This window comes from Mauremys mutica, chromosome 6, assembly GCF_020497125.1.
Source record: "Mauremys mutica isolate MM-2020 ecotype Southern chromosome 6, ASM2049712v1, whole genome shotgun sequence".
In the NCBI taxonomy this organism is placed as follows: Eukaryota; Metazoa; Chordata; order Testudines; family Geoemydidae; genus Mauremys; species Mauremys mutica.
In genome coordinates, this window is record NC_059077.1 from 24,373,018 (window position 1) to 24,392,601 (window position 19,584).

Below are 19,584 nucleotides of genomic sequence, written 5' to 3' on the forward strand. Positions count from 1 at the left end.
CATGATTTTGCCGGGGACTGAAGGGAGGCTGACCGGTCTGTAGTTCCCCAGGTTCTCATCTTCCCTTTTTAAAATATGGAAACTATATTTGCCTTTTTCCAATCGTGCGGGACCTCCCCCAATCACCACGAATTTTCAAAGATAATGGCCAATGGCTCTGGAATCACATCAGCCGACTCCCTCAGTACCCTTGGATGCATTAGATCTGGACCCATGGATTTGTGCATGTCCAGCTTTTCTAAATAGTAAGTCACCTTGTCCACACAAACAAAACTCTCTTCCAAACCCTCAGAATTTCTTATCTTGACAACTGTAACCTCATCTTTTCTGGCCTTTACTACAACCACCTTGTTCCCCTCAAGTTTATTCAGAATGCTGTGTTTAAAATTATCATCTTGGCTTCTCATTCTGACCACGTCAAAAGTCCCTACATTAGCACCCCATCACCTCCCAATCAAATACAAGATTCTTGTCTATGTCTTTAAGGTCCTTCATAACCTAGTTGATCTAGTAGTCTATCGTGATGTTGACCCTACCTTTGCTTTGCCAGCAGTCCCTGTTTTTCTCGCCTACCTATCGGTTTCTCCCTTAAGCATCTCCCTGCTTTGTCCCATGCTAAGTATTCTTGAAATGAATGTACAACAGAGGTTCTCAAATTGGGGGGTCATGACCCCTCAAGGCATTGCAAAGTTATTTTATGGGGGTCATGAGCTGTCAGCCTCCACCTTCAAACCCCACTTCACCTCTAGCATTTATAATAGTGTTAAATACAAAAAAATGTGTTTTTAATTTATAAGGGGAGGCTTGCTGTGTGAAAGAGGTCACCAATACAAAAGTTTGAGAACCACTGAATTGTACAATGACCTCATATAGTAAAAGCAATACATAAATGATACAAAATGAAACATAAACTTAACACAATAAGATCTCCCAAAGATATTGCAGGAAATTGCCATATCTGTCACACGATATCCCGCAATGGTGTGCACAGACTGGTGTATACCACTCAGGCAATGAGATGGCAGACAATGCAATTTGCACATTCAAATTTGAAGTTTTGTACATGTAAGAAAACTGCAGAGATCATGATGAGCTCCCTTTGAGTATCTGACTCATAAATACACAGTTCTGTGCAGAATTACCACACCACCATGCAAATATAACTCGTGTTTTCTAGACTGCCCATCACCCTAGGCTCAGACAGAACTAGCATGGAGATTGAATTACTTCTCACCCATGGAGAGAGTATTCCTCTCTGGTCAATGTGTCAAGGTTACTGGCAAGGCCTGAGAGAAGCTCCCTATGAAGCTGCCTGTATCATACAGCACTGTATCTAATGGGAGGGTAAACAGCAGACTCCTACTGTGCCAACTCTTCACCCTTTGTAAACTAAGTACTGAATGAAAAATAAGTAGAGGCAAGAGTATATTTTGCCAATGATACATGCAGCATTTATTATTCAAGTGCATATGCTCTGAATAAAATGATCTTTGTCATTAGTGCACTGAATACTTTTTAAGTAAAAATTTATACAATGGGAAAATTATTGAAGAATATATTACTTTACTTTGTTTGCTTTTTTATTCTTATTTTCCTACTATACTGTACTATGATTAAATAAATTAATAAAATAATAATAAATAATAATGAAAAGTAACTCACCCCAGAGTATGAGTCCTTCTTCTCAAAAGGCAGCCATCCTCTTCTGGGGTTGGGAATCAGCTCTTTGGTGCTCTCTCTTCAGGCATATCACCACTCGCCTTTTCAATTACCAACTTCCTGACATGGAGAAGGTTACACAACTTTCAAACTCATGCTCATTATGGAAAGTTTGTAACTTAGGGATAGAATTTCAGTCAATAACACTGCTCTAATGATATATTTTAATCAAGAAACAGCGTTTCTTTTCACAGCTGTAATTATTTAAAACAGTTTGGGAATCACAAAACTGATTCACTAATCTAAAACACTTTTGCATTTTTGGAAAGGACACCAAAAAACTAGCTTACTAGAGCTATTGGACTAACCAGATTGGCCCACTTTCATGTTTTGGATGAACTTAAATCCAAGTTTCATATGCGCCTCCTCTCTTCCCACTTGTGCAGGGCTTAGACTCTAAGCCATTCAAATTCTGTAGTTTCTTCTCAATTTGCTTTGAGATTTCACATTTATTTAAAACCAAAGCTTAGATCACAAGAACAAAAAGTTATTTGAACCTCAAGTTTTGCATAAGCTCTGAGAGTCTATATTTCACTTTTCAGTCACAAGGAATCCATCCATACAGTGTGCCACTGTAATGAGTATTGTGCCAGGAGAAGGACAGCTTTAAGATCAAAGTACCAATTTTTCAGGAAGACTACAACCTCGCGTTTATTATAGGAGGTCACTGTACATTCATTTCAAGATGATTTTACTTATTACCATATTTGTGAACAAAGGGAAGTTGCAAGGCAGCAGACGGAACATTCAGGCAGAGTGATGTCAACAAGGTAACACTAGTGTAATTCAGAGAATTTAACCCCAAATTTCGGGTATGTGTAATAATTAGTGACGGGTGAACAAAGTTCCGAGGTTTAGATACTCTTCTGAACCCATCAGAACCTCTTTGTTCTAAAAACTGAGTTGGAGATATCATCAGAAGCATCTTCTCTGAAAAACTTCCTTGCAGTAGATGACGTAAAAAGACTGCAGAAATAAACCTTTCTAATTTCCCTTTTTTTATTTCTGGTGCCACTTGAAAGAAGGAATTGTAGAAGCATGTTTGGGAGGGAAATAGTTAACATTTTCCGTCATGATGAAATATTCAGTTCAAGTTCAGGTTACTCTTTTTTTATCTGAACTGGTTAATTCAATCAAGCAAGCAATCGGATATCTTTCTTCAAGCATATTCTATAAAGGACAATGTGTAGTTAACTCTCTCTATAAATGGTTTTACTGACAAAAAATTGTTTAGTAATATAAAGGGTACGTAATGTCCTGTTAAAGAAAAAAAAGACACCGTGGTGCCACAAACTGCAACTTCAGTTTTTATTTTAGAATAAATTTATCATGTATTATAACTGTCAAACGGTAGAAAATATTCTTATATGAAAGGATATAAAAATAAAAGAGAAACTTACAAAGTTAACAATTATAGTTGATCAATTTTCTACACTCCGAATACTGTAATACATAATTAAGTTTACAGAGAATATGGTCTGGACCATCAGCTGGGATGAACTGGCATAGCTATATTGAAGTCAACAGCTTGTCTTGTGTGTACACTATACATGAATTTTCACACACATTTGTGTTTATGTACAGGGAGCATGTGTGTGTCAAGAGAATCAAACAAACATAAAATGTCTTGAAAACATTTTTATTTGCACAGCTGTCCTGCTGAGTTTGGACAGAAGTGTGCTATAAAAAACAGATTATAATAGAATTGTTCTTGCTTTTTGAAGACTGCTGTGCATCCTGAGCTCTGCGCTCTCAGTGGGAAGTAATGCATGGAGATTTTGAATGTCCCCTTTATTGTACTGTGTTAAAGGTGCCTGTATGAAGTGAATAGCTCTGAGATTTTGGAACTGTGGGAGAGGTTATTATAATGTTCCGATACCCTACTGTGGGAAGTGAATATGTTCCCTTCTCCAGAGCTCTTATCTGGAGCCCTCAGATAGAAACTGAATAGAACAGATAATTGTTCGAACACTGCTTGGAAGACCAAAGTAGCAGACCTCCTCTGGGAAAACAGTTTAGTAATTAAAAAAAAAATCAAGGGGAAGCTGAAAAGGTCTTCAAACAGCAAGTCTGAATTATTGTAAGCTTTGTAGCCACACTAAAAGGGAAAATTTGAAGGTTGGAACCTACTCCATATTTCTGAAAAGTGCAATGGTAGAAACTGTTACTTACATCAAGTATCAGTTCAGAGGGAAATGGTTCAGTAAATTTCACCTGTGCGGAGGGGGAAAAAAACCTCTTACTTGCTTCTACTAGAGAATATTTTATATTCATTTTGGGTTCAGTCCAGTTATATGGTCTCCATCACCACAAATGTAACTCTTTCAGCTTCCAGATGATTTCTATGATGAAGTTTAATCACCAAACCCAGACAGTCACTCTCTGGTCAATCTGCCAAGGGGACAGACAGGCCTGATCCATCAACTCATACTTCTTTTCTGTTGTCTGAAGCTAGATACAATTTTCCAACCTCTTTTTATTGTTTTTGGTGTACCACAGGAAAAAAGTAATTATAATCTGATAAGAGATTGGAGAGTATTTAATGTCCAACTAATATCAAAGGCCCTGATCCAGCTCTAATTGAAATCAATGGAATTTGTAATGACTATAAAGTGGGAGTCTTTATTGATGCTTCTGGACACAGATTCTATAGTTCCCCCTGGTTCTATAGCTCCCATACTAATTAAGCATGGCCTGTACTGTATACTGTCACCCCATAAGGTCTCCTTCATGCCCATCCTCAACTAAGCAGTCATGGAATTGACTCCTGACTACACATGCCACATGCTGGGCAATAAACAACCACAAAACAAAGGGCTATTTCCCTTCCACTTTTCAATAAACCAGCCCATAGCCACAGAGTTTTACCCTATACCACAATGGTGCACTGATTTAGGTTAAAGCAACTGAAGGCTTTTGGTGACTTTCACTGGAATTGAATTCCATTTAATAGTACTGTGCCACAATAAATGTGGCCATATATTTCTATTGATACACGTAAACTAAAATAAAATTGAACGGTTCATAGTTATTTGGTGGTTTGTTCTGTAGCGCACAGCATGTGTGCAAGTACAAATGTAACTCCATTTACATGTAGAATATCCACTAATGTTATTCAGGATTATGGGCCCAATTCAGCATTGCTCTATACCTTGTGTAGTCACTATACACCAGTGCAGAGTGGGCGTAAAACACTACCATATTAGAGTATTAGCATTTTACACTAGTCCAAGTGACTACATAAGCTTCAGGGCAGGAAAAGATCAGGTCCCGTGTATATGAATCAGCAAAAGAATGGGGAAATGGAAAATAATAGACTAATATTTTAACAGAAACTGAGCCATCTGTCTACCTTCATTCTGTACACAGATGCAGGCCCGCTGATGTGGGCAGAAAAAGGGGCAATTGCCCAGAGCTCTTTTAAATTGCCCGAGCGGGCTGCAGGGCTCCTAGACGCATGAGGAGTGGTAACGGTGCCCCTTTTAAATTGCCTGGGTGGGTTGCAGGGCTCCTACGTGCGTGTGGGGTGGTACCGGCGGTGGCAAAGGCAGCCGGCCAGGCACGTGGAAGCCCTGGCCATGCCAGAAGAGCATGCCCAGCAGCGCAGCCGCCAGCTCGCTGGGCACCAGCCAATGCAGGCGCAGCACCGCACACACAAATTCAGTGAATGCCATTGTCACTTCACATATTTGTATCTTAAAAAAATATCTCGCACTATTCAGGAAGGCATCTTTGGCTATGATGTTTTCAGGCAGTTCAGTATGTCACTATCAATAAGATTGGTCTCTGTCCAAAGATACAAAGCCTCACATTCCGCACATGCATACAAATGACTTTTCCTCTGAAGATCAGATAAAGTCCAATATTTTCCTAGCAATGAACATTTGTATTGAATGTTTTATTTCAACTTCCTCTTCCACAGCATATGTACTGTATGCGATCCTTCATATCCTATAAAGAAATAATTTCATACCAGGTAGTTGAAGGCTGCTATCAAACCCCACCTCATTCTTTTCTTCTGCAGACTAAATAAGCCCAGTTCCCTCAGCCTCTCCTCCCAAGTCATGTGCCCCAGCCCCCTAATCATTTTCATTGCCCTGTGCTAGATTCTCTCCAATTTCATTCTATAATGTTTTTATTTAATTCAATTCAAAATAACAAATTCTACATTTTATATGTAGGCTCATGATTTGTTTAATACTGGTGCTGTAACTGGAAAAAAATGTGAAATGCATCAAGTAAAGCCACAACTTACGTATATTGGGTTCTAATGTTTTATCAATAGGATAAAACGTAGTGTCGTGAACCTCAGCCATCCCTTTCAATGGGGCCCATTGACTGTTCTGCCCTGGGGCCCAGAATTGCTGTCAGGGTGCCTGCACAGATGTCATCATGACTGAAGCTAGTTTAAATAACTGTACAGATAATATTCTATCTTCAATTTTTCTAAATGTGTTATTATAAATAGTTATTTTTTCAGTTTTTAATTAAAATTTTACATACAACTTTAATAGCTCATAGCGATACGAAGCCCCTGGAATCTTGTTTAAAGCTGTTTGAAGGCCACATGAACAATGCTGATGATATTAATAAATTCATGGTATACAGCTCTCATTTGATTCTTCTACCTTGAGTTTTGGAATTGTTGGAGTTCTGTCTGTGATAATTTATTAGGGACCTGAGCCTGCAATGTGTTGAGTGGTCTCAACTTGCACTGGAGTTACTGGGAGCTGAGAGCACCCAACATTTCTCAGGAAGCATGCAGCCCCCTTGTGGGATCATGCCTTAATCACATTACACACCCAGTATAAAGCCCTGTCCCAGATGATGTGTTTCAAGATCATGGAATGAATTGAAAGTGCAAGTTAATGGCACAAAAAGGGTTTCTATAGTGATTTTAGAGGCTAAATGAATCATCATCAGGAAATGGAAATCAAGACACAGCTGACTCAGGCCCCTATTCAGCACTTCTGACTCACTCCTTATGCAAGTAAAGCTCCCAGTGAAGACAATGGGAGTTCTGCCTGAGTAAAGAGTGGGTCAGGAGTGTTGAACTCCCATTGTCTTTAGTGGGAGCTCTGCCTGCATGCGGAATGAGTCAGGAGCAATGCTGAATGGGGCCCATTCACAGAGCAGCTAAGTAAGACACCCAATACATCACTATTTTGAAGTTAACGGTAGGTGGTAGACACAACTGGAAGAAATACAGGCATTTTGTAGAGTTATGTGAAAGACTTGCATAAAGTGGCATTTTAAATGAATTCACTTTTTTGGCCTTATATCAGCCTTTAAATTTTTGTTTTGCAAGGTATCTGGCTGTTTGCTCTTAAAGTCAGTTGAGTTTAACAAATCAATTAAAATGATGATTTTTTTTATACTCTGTTTGTAGGCTAACGGGATGTCCCTGCTTTGAGGGACAGACCTTGCGTCCCTTGCTAGTTTACTGAAAATGGGAAATTGTTTCAGTTTCAATATATTGCAGACATGTTTGATCGTCCCAGGGGATTTCCACCTACCTCCACTATTCCCATTATTCTGCTCTATGTGCTTCACACAGAAGCATAACCAATGGCTGCTTCTCCACTGATCTGTGTGGCAGAGGGAGTCAGTCACATCTCTTGCTGGTTGCAGCTAAGTGATACAAGCAGCAGCAAGAATAGAGTGGCAAGGACTCCACACCCATAGCTCAGCAGGAGTAGAACTTTCAACTTTATATCCAGACCCTGGTGAGAATGGGTGTTGTGGGATGGTTTGTTCAGTCAGCAGGCCTAGTGATCTGGGCCTCTGACTCCAGTCCTATCAGTCTGTAGCAAGGTATTTTGGATGCTCAGCAGACCTATTGGCCTGGGCCTCCAACTCCAGCCTCTCTGTTAGTTCAAGGTGTCCCTGCCCTCTGGATGAGGCCTTAGCTACATTGGCCTCTTTGATTGTAACCCTTCCCTGGGGCCAGAGGCATAGCCCCAGGGTGGGTAGAGGGCCTGGGCTCTCCCTCTCCACCAGGTTCCAGTCCATGGCCCTGAAACTGAAGCAGTGTGCATTGGCCAAAATTTGGCCAGCCCACTTGCTCACCTTCCCCAGGACCACTTCCTACTACCACTGCATCTCAGCTTAGGGCATGGTCACAGCAGACTTAGGCCATGTCTACACTAGCACTCATGTCGGCAAAACTTTTGTCATTTGGGGTGTGAAAAAAACTCATCCCTGAGCTACAAGGTTTGCCAGCATAAGTGCTCATGTGCACAGCACTATGTCGGTAGGAGATGCTCTCCTGCAGACATAGCTACCACTGCTCATTGAGCTGGTTTTATTATGTTGCCAGGAATGCTCTCTCCTGTGGGAATAATGCAGCTACATGAGTGCTCTTACAGCAGCACAGCTGTATCAGAACAGCTGTGCCACAGTAAGCTTGTAAGTGTAGACATGACCTAAGAGTCTACTTCCAAAGCCCATAGTCTAGGGACGACACCTGCAGCCTTGTCAAGCCCTTGCCCATGGCTTTCCCTCCCTGTTGGAGGGCATCTGTTTGTGCGGGGTTGGGGGGAGACTCACAGTCAGATCCCCTCAGTAGAAGCATCCTCTTCTCTTGCTGCAGAGAAATTCTCCTCCAGAAAATGGCCTCTTTCTCCCTCTGGGGCTGCTGAAGCTCCCTTTACCATGGTCTTCTCCCAGAAGCATGCTCAGCACTGCCTGAGCAACAGGGCCTCTCTGGCCCAGTACTCCTCCAGCCCTACTCTTCTCCCTGCCTTAGTCTGGAATTTGTAGACACCGGTGTAGAGGGTAAAAGAGAGGACAGAGAAGAGAGAGAGAGAGAAAGGGGGAGGCTTTAAAGACAGAGAACAGAGGATGCCAGGGAAAGAGGAAGGAAAAGGGACAGAGACATGGAGACATAGAGGGAGAAGGGAGAAATGAAGGAACAAAAACCAGAAGGGCAAAGGCACAGGTGCTAGAACTAGAGGTACTGGGGGTGCTGCTGCACCCCCTGGTTTGAAGTGGTTTCCATCATATACAGGGTTTACAGTTTGGTACAATGGCTCTCAGCACCCCCACTAGACAAATTGTTCCAGCATCTCTGGACAAAGGATACATCCAGAAGGAGCACAAAATAAGGTATGACTGGGAGTCAGGGGGTCAAGGAGCAAGAATGAGCAAAGATCAGTGGAGAACAGGTTAAAAAGCCTGAAATCTTCTACTGAAGTCAGTGGTAAAACTCTCGTCACATTTCAGTGAGAGTGAAATCTGTCCCCCGCCAAATGGAGCTAAGAGAAAATAATGGGGGAACAAAGAGGTGGAGATGGAACTATAGTCAATGGGTGCCCTTGGGAGAAGGAGATCACTGTACCAGGCTGACAGGAGGGAGTGAGGAGTTGTGGCTCCACTGAAGAAGAGAGCGTAGGAGGAAATGTGAGAGACCTACTTGCGAGAGGGAAAGCAACAGAAGTGAGAGAGGCAGCAGGAAGGATGGAATGGGTAAAAGGGTGAAAGAGCAGATCAGTGAGTGCACATATGAGTGACTGGACAACTGTGTGGGAGAGAGGGTGAGTGAAATACAGAACAGATGTAAGTGAGGGAAAATGAGCAAGTGGAAAAATGAAAGCAATACAGTGGGCATTTAGCTAAGGGAATAGTGTGGCTAACTTAGGAGAGGGAAGGGGTTTTCCACATTGAAAATCTGATCACAGTACACAAACAGAGGAGGAGCAGCATATGGCAATATGATCCTCACCACATATTTTGGGTATCAGACACCACGCAATGTACTAAGGATCTTTTTGAAGTTTATAAATATTTAATATGGCTTTTTTTTCAGCTTTACAGAAAGATCAGACCAAAACTTTATTATTTATTTTTAAAGCCATGTGTGACAAGGCAGTTACCTACAGAAACTATTAGACTTGGACTTGGATGTGCTTTAGAAAAAAAGTCTCCCTTGCTGCTCACCAAGCAGATTATGCACATTTCTGACAGATTTAACTAGTAGTACAATTTAAGGCCTACATGGGAAATGAGAACAAAAAAGTCAGACAAACATCCAGGCCTTGATCCTGTAAGTTTTTGCTCTGTGCAAACTTGTATACAACTTCAGAGCAACTATGATAAGGGTTGTATGTCAGCACAAGACCGTATGGAAACCATTTATGGATTATAGGGCAGAAATAACATCTAATTAGTACATAAAGTAAATAAAAAACAATTTGATCTCTGCTGCTCTATGTGCTTCACACAGAAGCATAACCAATGGCTGCTTCTCTGCTGATCTGTGTGAGAGAGTCAGTCACATCTGTTGCTGGCTGTAGTAAATTTTTGGGTAGGACACGGTACTGTTCAGGGTTTGATTTTCATTTCTTGGTAGGTTATTGTCTGGTTTGGAGTAAAATTATTGTCTGGTCTGGAGTGGTTTTATTCATTTCTACAATTGTGTTTATAACATATCAATAATGCTTTGTTTAGTAGTGAATGAATTTAAATAAATAATGTACAATGTAGCTGTCACAGTTGTTGATATGGTTGCCCTCTAAGCAAAATTTTAAATATACAAACACTTTGAAGATCTGTAATTTTTCTAAAATATGGTTTGTCTGTTCCTGAATACTCACGTCACCTCTGACACTTGACATGAGTACTGAAAGAAAGAACCTAGTGCCACCTAACTGAGCAAGCTGAAACCACATTTCACATAAGTGACATGTCAGCTTTCCACTGAAAAGAGTGGGCCACTGTGCTATGTAGCTCTTCTACCAGCCTAATTTTCATATAGGGTCTGAAGGCTGCCCTCTGACCATCTTTTGAGATGGAGAAAGGGTAGTGGGCAGTAAAGGCCTGACCCAATGCCCTTTTAAGTCAATGAAAAGACTCCCACTGTCTTCCATGGGCACTGGATCAGGCCCCAGCAGAGGAGAGGCTTTCAGAGGGAAAAAAAAGGATGACTACCACATAGCATGAATGGCAGATGCCAAGGATACTCTGAAGCAGAATGGCATTTTGAGTTCTCTCCTGTGTTATATGAAACAGAGACCAACTAGCAGAACATAATGACTTGAAATCATCTCAGTCGTTATGGATTGATTATATACACAGACAGTAACACAAAAGACTTTTTGCCATTCAGTTTTCTAAACTTGAAACTGCATTTTCCCCTTGCTAAAAAATTTGCATATTTCCTCAGAGCTTGTTTCTTTCTCACAATAAACAATGCATAGCCCTCCTGCCAAAAAAGTCCAAATGCTAAACAGTTGCTATAATAGTCGTTATTATAACAGCACTTTGAGCTGTGTATCTTAAATTATAATTATTTTTTCAAAAGATTTCTATGTGGTCTTGATTGCTATAATTATGATTCTATAACAGTAAACATGTATGAAAAAATTCACATTAACATAATGCTCCACATAAATGAGTTTCCTTAATTGAGCTTCATTTAAATGAGTGGTGTTCTTTGTATTTGTATTTTATTTGCTAATGTAAAAACTACCCAGAATTCATTTAGTTTAGACAAAGTCATTTAATTATAGGTAAAATGCAGATGCATAAATGAGAGTGTGTACACAATACAGGCTTCATACAGAGATGCTGTTGGAATGAGTCCATTTTAGAAATAATAATTTCCTTTAATCATGCCTCTCGTTTGTCTGTCCTGCTTTCGTGGGGGCAGGATGTCTAAAAAACAGAGGGGAAGAGCAAGGGAGAAGGAGCCAGAGTGACCGTTATCATTGTATGGGCCAGACCATGCCCGGTGGTATTTCTGTTCGTGGAAGAGAAGTCATCCACTATCTCCACAGCATCATATGCCTCCTGTCTCTGTATCCCATGGGTGGGGGGATACTCAAGGTGGGAGGGTGAGCAGCAGGATCCAGGAAATGCACATTGTCCCCTACTAATCCTGTGAGGAATCTGCAGAGAAGTTAGCACATCCCCAAGCAGGTATTCTCACCCACAGTAAAGGGGGTGAGAAGCCTTGTGCCTTTGCACAGAGGCCTGCTATGAGGTAGCAAAGGAATACATGCACTGAGCTATGCTGGTTCCACCAGTAGCACTGGTCTCCCTGGAAGGGGCAGGAGTGGAACTATGGCTCTGTTGCCTTGCCACCTTGGCCAGCACTGACCTGGAAGGGTACAGCAGGCACTGCAGTGTGTATTTCCCAGGCATAACTTTTCCTGCGGACTCTCAGTAGTTCAGTTAATTCACAAACTGGTTAAGGTTAGAATTGATTGGAGAGAAACTTAAGAAAACAAGTGAGGGAAAACAGAATGGGGATTAAGTGACATGACAGGGAGAAGACTGCAGGATTCTGGCTTCAGTGCAGTCCCTCCCACCCCCTCTTTCCATAAATAGTCCTGAAGCTGCTTAGGAACCCCATTAAGAGGCACAATGTTGCCAGAAGCTGTGGTGGAGACACTGCAAGGCAGCTTGGAACTAAAATCTTCAACAGCCATTGTGGAGTCCTCCAGTAGATCCCTAATATGTGGAGGCCAAACCCCCGGCTTGTTCTATGGGGCAAACTACCTCATTGTACATTGTGTATATACACACACACACACACACACACACTCCCTTGATGTAGGGAGTGGGGGGGAGCCACAAGTGTATTGTCTACCTGTGTAAATCCATTATGTTTTCCTCCCACATATCCTAGGAGGTGGTGATCTGTCTCCTTATATTTAAAGGAAACAAGCTGTCAGAAATCTCAGTATAAAGTTACAACTTATATTCATGGCAAAAAACTTGTACATGTTCTCTAATTAAAATGAAATGTTTTTTAGAGAAAAGAAGTAAAAAGAAAATCAGAGGATTTGTATGCTGGCTACAGTCAGCAGAAACACAGTAATGCAGGGGAACGGCCATCACTGAAATTCGAAAATAAATACAAATTTAGAAACAAATCACTGAAAATATGTGTCCTGCAGATCAGATAGCAACTGTTTTGCCTAATATCAGAGAAGATGTGCTTCCAAAAATCACACTTCTGGTGGCTCAGTAGGATTTTATAATAATCTTTTATAGTCTTTCATCAATAGAGTGGCCCCTTGGCATTCTCTTCCACAACTTCCCCATCATAAATCACATTGGCTCATCGACTATTTGCAACAGATGAAGTGAAAAGAGATGGCTGAAGTTGCCAGTAGAGGAGGTTTCACATTGCTGACCAATTATGAAATGAAGATCTTTTGCCATGGCTTAGCAAAGAAGAGGTTCTTTGCCTCCTCACAGCATCTGCAAAATCTTGAGCACCAGAGTTATTCCATGTACTTGATAAACTGCTGAATCCGTGCTCTCTCTCACAGGAGCTGATAAGAGTACCTTCTATTGGAAGGAAACTGCCTTTTATTTTACAAATAAAATTGTTCAGATTAGAACTGAATGAGGGCCCCATCCCCCCATTTCACACTGGCTCATAGTGCAGACTATAGCACCACAGGAACATGCTGCAGTATCTTAAAGCAGTGGTTCTCAAACTAGGGTCACCGCTTGTTCAGAGAAAGCCCCTGGCGGGCCAGGCCGGTTTGTTTACCTGACGTGTCTGCAAGTTCGACTGATCGTGGCTCCCACTGGCCGCAGTTCACTGCTCCAGGCCAATGGGGGCTGCAGGAAGGGCGGCCAGCCAGGGGCAGCTCTACGAATTCCGTCGCCCCAAGCAGAGTGGCGCGCTGCGCTGCTCGCGCTGCCGGGCGCCGGTCCCGCGCCTCCGTAGGACCTCCCGCAGACGTGCCGCTGGTCCCGCGCCTACGGTGGAGCTTCCGCAGTCATGCCTGCGGGAGGTCCACACAAGCCGTGGGACCAGCGCACCCGCTGCAGTCATGCCTGCGGGAGGTCCAGTCATCCCGCGGCTCTGTTGGACCTCTCGCAGGCATGACTGTGGCGGGTCCGCTGGTCCCACGGCTTGTGTGGACCTCCCACAGGCATGACTGCGGAAGGTCCGCCGGACCCGTCTGCTGCCCTCCCGTTAAAATGCCACCCCACGCGCGCGCTTGGCGCGCTGGGGTCTGGAGCCGGCCCTGCGGCCAGCATGTCCCTCAGCCCGCACCGCTTCCTGCATCCCGCATGGCCTGGAGCGGCAAACCGCAGCCAGTGAGGGCCGCGATCGGCCGAACCTGCGGACGTGGCAGGAAAACAAACTGGCCCGGCCCGCCAGGGGCTTTCTCTGAACAAGCAGCAGCCCTAGTTTGAGAACCACTATCTTAAAAGATCCTTGCTCCCTTACATTGATGAGCAGGGCACAATCTAGCCCAGGGGTGGCCAACCTGTGGCTCGGGAGCCACATGCGGCTCTTCAGAAGTTAATATGCAGCTCCTTGTATAAGCAACGACTCCGGGGCTGGAGCTACAGGCGCCAACTTTCCAATGTGCCGGGGGCTGCTCACTGCTCAACCTCTGGCTCTGCCACAGGCCCTGCCCCTACTCCACCCCTTCTTGCCCCCTCCCCTGAGCCTGCAGTGCCCTCACTCCTCCACCCTCCCCCTCCAGAGCCTCCTGCACACCACAGCTGACTGGGAGGTGGGAGAGGGAGTGGGGGGGGCACTGATAGAAGGGGCGGGCTGCTGGTGGGTGGGAGGCACTGAGAGCATGGTGCGGGAACTGATGGGGGGCTGCTGACATATTACTGTGGCTCTTTGGCAATGTACATTGGTAAATTCTGGCTCCTTCTCAGGCTCAGGTTGGCCACCCCTAATCAGGCCCTTCATGATGAATTGAATGGAAGGGGAAATGCTGGATTTCAAACACATTCATACATTTGGTGAAAGGAGAGGCAGTCTGATAATGTAATTTTGCACTGGTGTTGATAAACATCCATCAAAATGCTACAACTACTAATTTGTTATTTATAACTGTACAGTATTGAGGAAAATATTGGATTTCCCTTTACCACATACAGCTAAGTAATAAGCACAGGACTGGGTTTGAAACCACTCCTGCAGGGTATGGCAATGGCCACACATTCCTGTAAAAACCTGTACCTGGCAAGAGCCACAGACAGATGCAGGCATGTCTACTGCATGTCAGAATTGGAGCTCTAAAATAACCTGTCATGCAATTGCCATTAAAAAGAGTCAGCATTTGCCAATAGTTATCACATAGCAGTATCTGAGCTATAGGAGATAGCTGCAATAACTGTGTGGCGAAAAGCTGGCAAATATCAGCCTTTTATGGCTTCCTCTCTATCTAGAAAATTAAAGCAATTCTTATGTGAAACAAGACTGGCACTTGTCCATAACTTAACTTTCCCTAAAATCATGTGTGTTCAATTATAAGACATGGGATAATTTAGGTAAACTTCATATAGTTTTATCTGTATGTACTTACACCTTGTTAGGGGACACCTTACATTTTCAAATATGATCATACCGAACCTCCTATCTAGGAAAGAAAGCCCAGAATGGTTCTACAGTAAGCTTAGCCTGTTTTTTTTCCTGTATGAATTTAAATGGTATTCCTTGTTTCATTCTTTCCTTGGCAATATTTAGAAAAAGCAGCACTGAAGCATTTGTTTAGAAAAAGAATCAGTCATTATAAAGAATTAGGTGATCTTTGCTAATATATTCTTAGAGGTATGCAGAGCACATATGAATAAATGGAGTAAAGGGTCATCTTCACGTCACACTGGCTTTAATAAGAATTTTGTCATTGGCTATAACCAGACCAGAATTTGGCCCTTAATCACCAGTACTGTACATTTTTCACATCTGGTCAACCAAAAATCAGATACATTAGAATCCACTGTGATAAGCAGAGATGGGTGAACTGGTTTGTAATAAAAGAAAAAAAAAAGCAGCCCTACATTTTCCAACCAAACCTAACCTTGACAAAAATCCTACCCTTTACATTAATTCAGCTAGACTGGAAACAAAACTGCCAAAATATCACAAGAGAAACTATTTTCACAGCATGGGAGGGACCATGATTTAGTGGATAGGGGATAAGACTGGAAAGCTAGAGGCCTTCACCTGTCTCCTAGCTCTGCCATTTAGTCACTATGTCACCTTGGGCAGGTCACGTAAACTCTCTGCACCTCAGTTTCTCTACCAGTACAGTAGGGCATAATGATACTTACACATTTCTAAAGTTGTCTGAGGCCTATGGATGAGTGCTAAGTGCATTCTGTCCCACTGGATCAAAGGCAGGACATATCAAAAACCATACAGGAGAACAAGTTCTCATGAGATTTCCATACAATTTTTCTGATAGAAGATAATTTGAGTAAGGCTTTGATAGGCCACTGATGAGTGTGTCTAAACCTCCAGAACTTTTGAGATTCACCCAGCATTAGCATACAGTGATCATTTGCTTAGAGGTAAGAATGGTTAAAATGCATATTTCAGCTGGGATCAATGCACTCATCTGTGTTATATATATGATTATTATTATTATTATTATTATCAATCAATCATAATCAATCATCATCATCCAAAAAATGGTCATATTGAAGTTTATTATGTATTACTTTTAATTTCCACCTCTTACATTTTCTACAGCTGGATTGGCTTGGTTGCTGTTTAATAGTTTGATGCATCTACAGAGAGATATAACAAAACTTCACATTTATATAGACTCTCTCATAACAGTGCTTCACAAAGGCACTCAGATACTGATGGGTGCTAGTAAAACCCTACATAACCAAAGCAATAAGTATTATCTTTGTTTTAGAGCTAGAGAAATTGAGGCATAAAGAAGTTAATATAATTTGGTAAAGATCATACAGTGAGTTAGTGGCATAGATTACATGTCTCTTAATTCACATTCCCCTACTCTAGCCACAAGGCACACTGCTTTCTCTTTCTTATATTCTCTTTGTTGATTAACTTCAGTCTAACATTATCATGTTTTAAGTACCTTTCCCCAGAAACAATAAAAACTTCTAGCACTACTGGAACCATATGTTGAATTTAAAAGACTAAACTTTGAGACAACTCAATGTTCATTTTCTCATTAGGTTTAAATTCATTTCCTTTCACAAGAAAATACTACATTCTCACACTATCTATAAGTAGTTAAATGAAGAAATACTTGCAAATCACCTGATTTGGTACCTGATCCTCTCCCACTGAACTCAATGGGAGCTTTACCATTGATTTCAATGAGGACAGGATCAAATCCTTATTTGAGAAGTTCCACAGAAAGCTGGCCAGCCTCCAAGGGAAAAATCAAACAAGCAGATCACTAAGGCCCACAGGTCAGCTAAAAGGTCAAATCCCAGTTTCAGGCTACATGGCAAAAGCATTTAAAAACTACATCATAAAAAATACCGTTCTGTTGATTGATGGGATAAATAGGAACCCTTAGGCAGAAATTTAAAGTATAGCAAGTACTGTTAAAGAAAATAAATTGCTATTACATTTGCAATATTGCAGTCTATAATCACTTGCTCATTTTATTAAAATACATAAGATAAGCTAATTTTTAATTGAATAAATTATATATGCATTCATCCAATTCATAGGCAGTTCAAAATGAGTTCAATTTTCATGTTTGTTTTCTTTACTCAACGTTAAATATCCAAGTACTAGATTCTTCAGTCTTTACTCAGAATTTGGACCTAAATTAACTACAAACGTTGTTCTTTAATCCAATATTCTTCGTGTCTAAAGGCAACATTGTTAAGCAGAGTAGATAGTAATTATCCACCGACTCGCCCTGGTTTTTAAAGAGATCTTTTTAGATAGTCCTCATTTTATTTAGAATACAGCTGAAACCAGGCACAGTACACATGGTGAATATCGACTTGCTCCCTAAATAAGAAAACAGAAACATTGGTGTGATTTTTGGCAAATAATTCTAATCCTATCAAATTTATTCTCGAAGTTTATCCTTATTATGACTAGTTTGTATGATGATTGTGACATTTCATATTTTTTCTTTTTACAGAAAGCTTATTAACTGAAAGTCCTGTCCTCTGAAGTAGTAATAATAATATTAGCACCTAGTACATAGTATACTTAACACTTTTCATCTGTAATCCTCAATAGGGAGTCACCGCTCAGGAATCTGATGAAAGATATGCTAAAAAGTAAGCCCCCAGTATTTAAACAACATGATCTATCACCCGGCACCTGTCAGTTACTCAACCAGCATTTAAAATCAAAATTCATATTCTGAAAAGGTAAAAGATGCTGGCTTTTTATTTATTTATTTATTTATTGCAAAATATTCTTCCAATGGTGCAAGCTTTTAAATGCAAAAAGGCCACTTATTTTTTAGGAAAAACTGGCTGTTTTCCTTTATTAGTCACACTGTGCTGTTGAGACAATCTTTTCTGAACTGGGTTGACTCTAAAAGAGTTTAAATTACTGAACTACAGGCAAGTCTCGTCTTGCTTTTTGAGTAACAAGAAAATTATAAAGAACTAGATCTGATCATATTTTGATCGATTCTTGATAGCTTTACATTTCTCAGGAGTAACTGGAACACTGTTTCCCACCTTACAGAAAGATGCTTCCTTAAATAACTGTCATTAAGGAATAGAAAACACTTTGGAACCACCAATCAAAACACTTCTTATAGTAGAATAACATCCTCAGATATTTCACCATTTTTTTGAAAAAGTAGTGGAATAATGTTATATAATTATGTTTAATTTTTTACAGACTCCTGGTTTGGAATCTCTAATCACAAAAACTTCCAGCCTTCTGTGTTGTGTGTCATTCTTCATTTCTTCCTGAGCCCTGATTTTGCATTTCTAATGAAGCTGAACTGACAAAGCGTGAAAGTGGTCTAAAGGGGAAAAACAAAGAAAGCAACCCTGTTTTTACTGTGCCAAGTCTAATCAATATTCCAGAAGCTCAGCCTTTTTTTCCTCCTTCAATTGTGTTTTTTATTTTTTTTCCAGAGTTGGATTAATAGTCTCCTCCCCTTTTCTTAAGTTGCAGTGATAGTAAGTTGTTGTATCCGGAGCACATGCATATTGTCAGTCTTCTACTTCTCTTGCTCACTGAATTTTTCCATCTCTATTGTACCTACTGGGAAATTTACCTTGTTGCTTGGCTTTTGTGCTGGGAACATTGCAGAATTTGAAAAGGTGAGCTTGTTTTCTTTATTGGTGTTTTTCGCTTTTCATTCTCTTCTTTTGTAAAATACTTTTCTAGGTCATTTGATATGGTGATGCTTTGGGGGGTATACTGAATTGATTTTAATCTTACTTATAAAGAGCAGATTGGGGTGATATTGTGTTAACTGGTCCTGGAGGGAGAAGGGGGCTGGGTGAATCTATAAGCTTGTTACAAAATACTGCAAACTAATTTTCTGAAGAAAAATCTTTCAAACACACAGCAGTCATGCCTCCACGATCAAAAATACCATACACAATACATTTACTTCAGCCTAAGAACCTTTCCCCCGCTCTGCAGCCAATTAAGAAAAGACTAATTAAATATTATAGCTTTTCCTAATTTAAAATATACGTTTGATAAACAAAAAGAGAGAGGGGAAGACAGGAAAGGGGGAATGAGAGATGTGTGTGTATAGACAATCTTGTTAAAAAAACATATTACAATGTGTTAAAATGCAGGGAGAACAGTATATTAACGTATTAGTTTTAAACATATATTAACTCCAAAAGCAAGACCAAATCCCATCAAAAACATTTTCTTACCTTTTTAAATAACATAATTAGCCCCTTCAAACATCCTTCTTCCAAAACCTGAACTTTCTAAATGCTTTCTGCAAAGCTAATTAGGCAATAGATGTAGCAAGGCAGAAAGATATAAATGACCTATATAATTGAGAATGGATTTCAGTGGCAGCCAGCTATATCCATTCATGAATTTGTGACCCTACTAGAGAAATACTAGAATAGGTAGCAGGCATAAATGTGTTATCCAACATTATGGAAAAGCAGATTCTCACTTTGCAAAATAGTTTTGTGCAGATTTAATTACAG

At 41.0% G+C, this 19,584-nt stretch overlaps 1 long non-coding RNA gene across 3 annotated transcripts in view; it reads right to left on the bottom strand.

The window, feature by feature from the left end:
• Positions 1-19,584, bottom strand: part of LOC123372806 — a 113,203-nt gene that overhangs the window by 25,109 nt on the left and 68,510 nt on the right. For all 3 annotated transcript variants that reach the window (XR_006580462.1, XR_006580461.1, XR_006580463.1), the window contains one exon: positions 1,663-1,779. This is a non-coding gene — a long non-coding RNA (uncharacterized LOC123372806). The remainder of the gene's footprint in view (positions 1-1,662; positions 1,780-19,584) is intronic.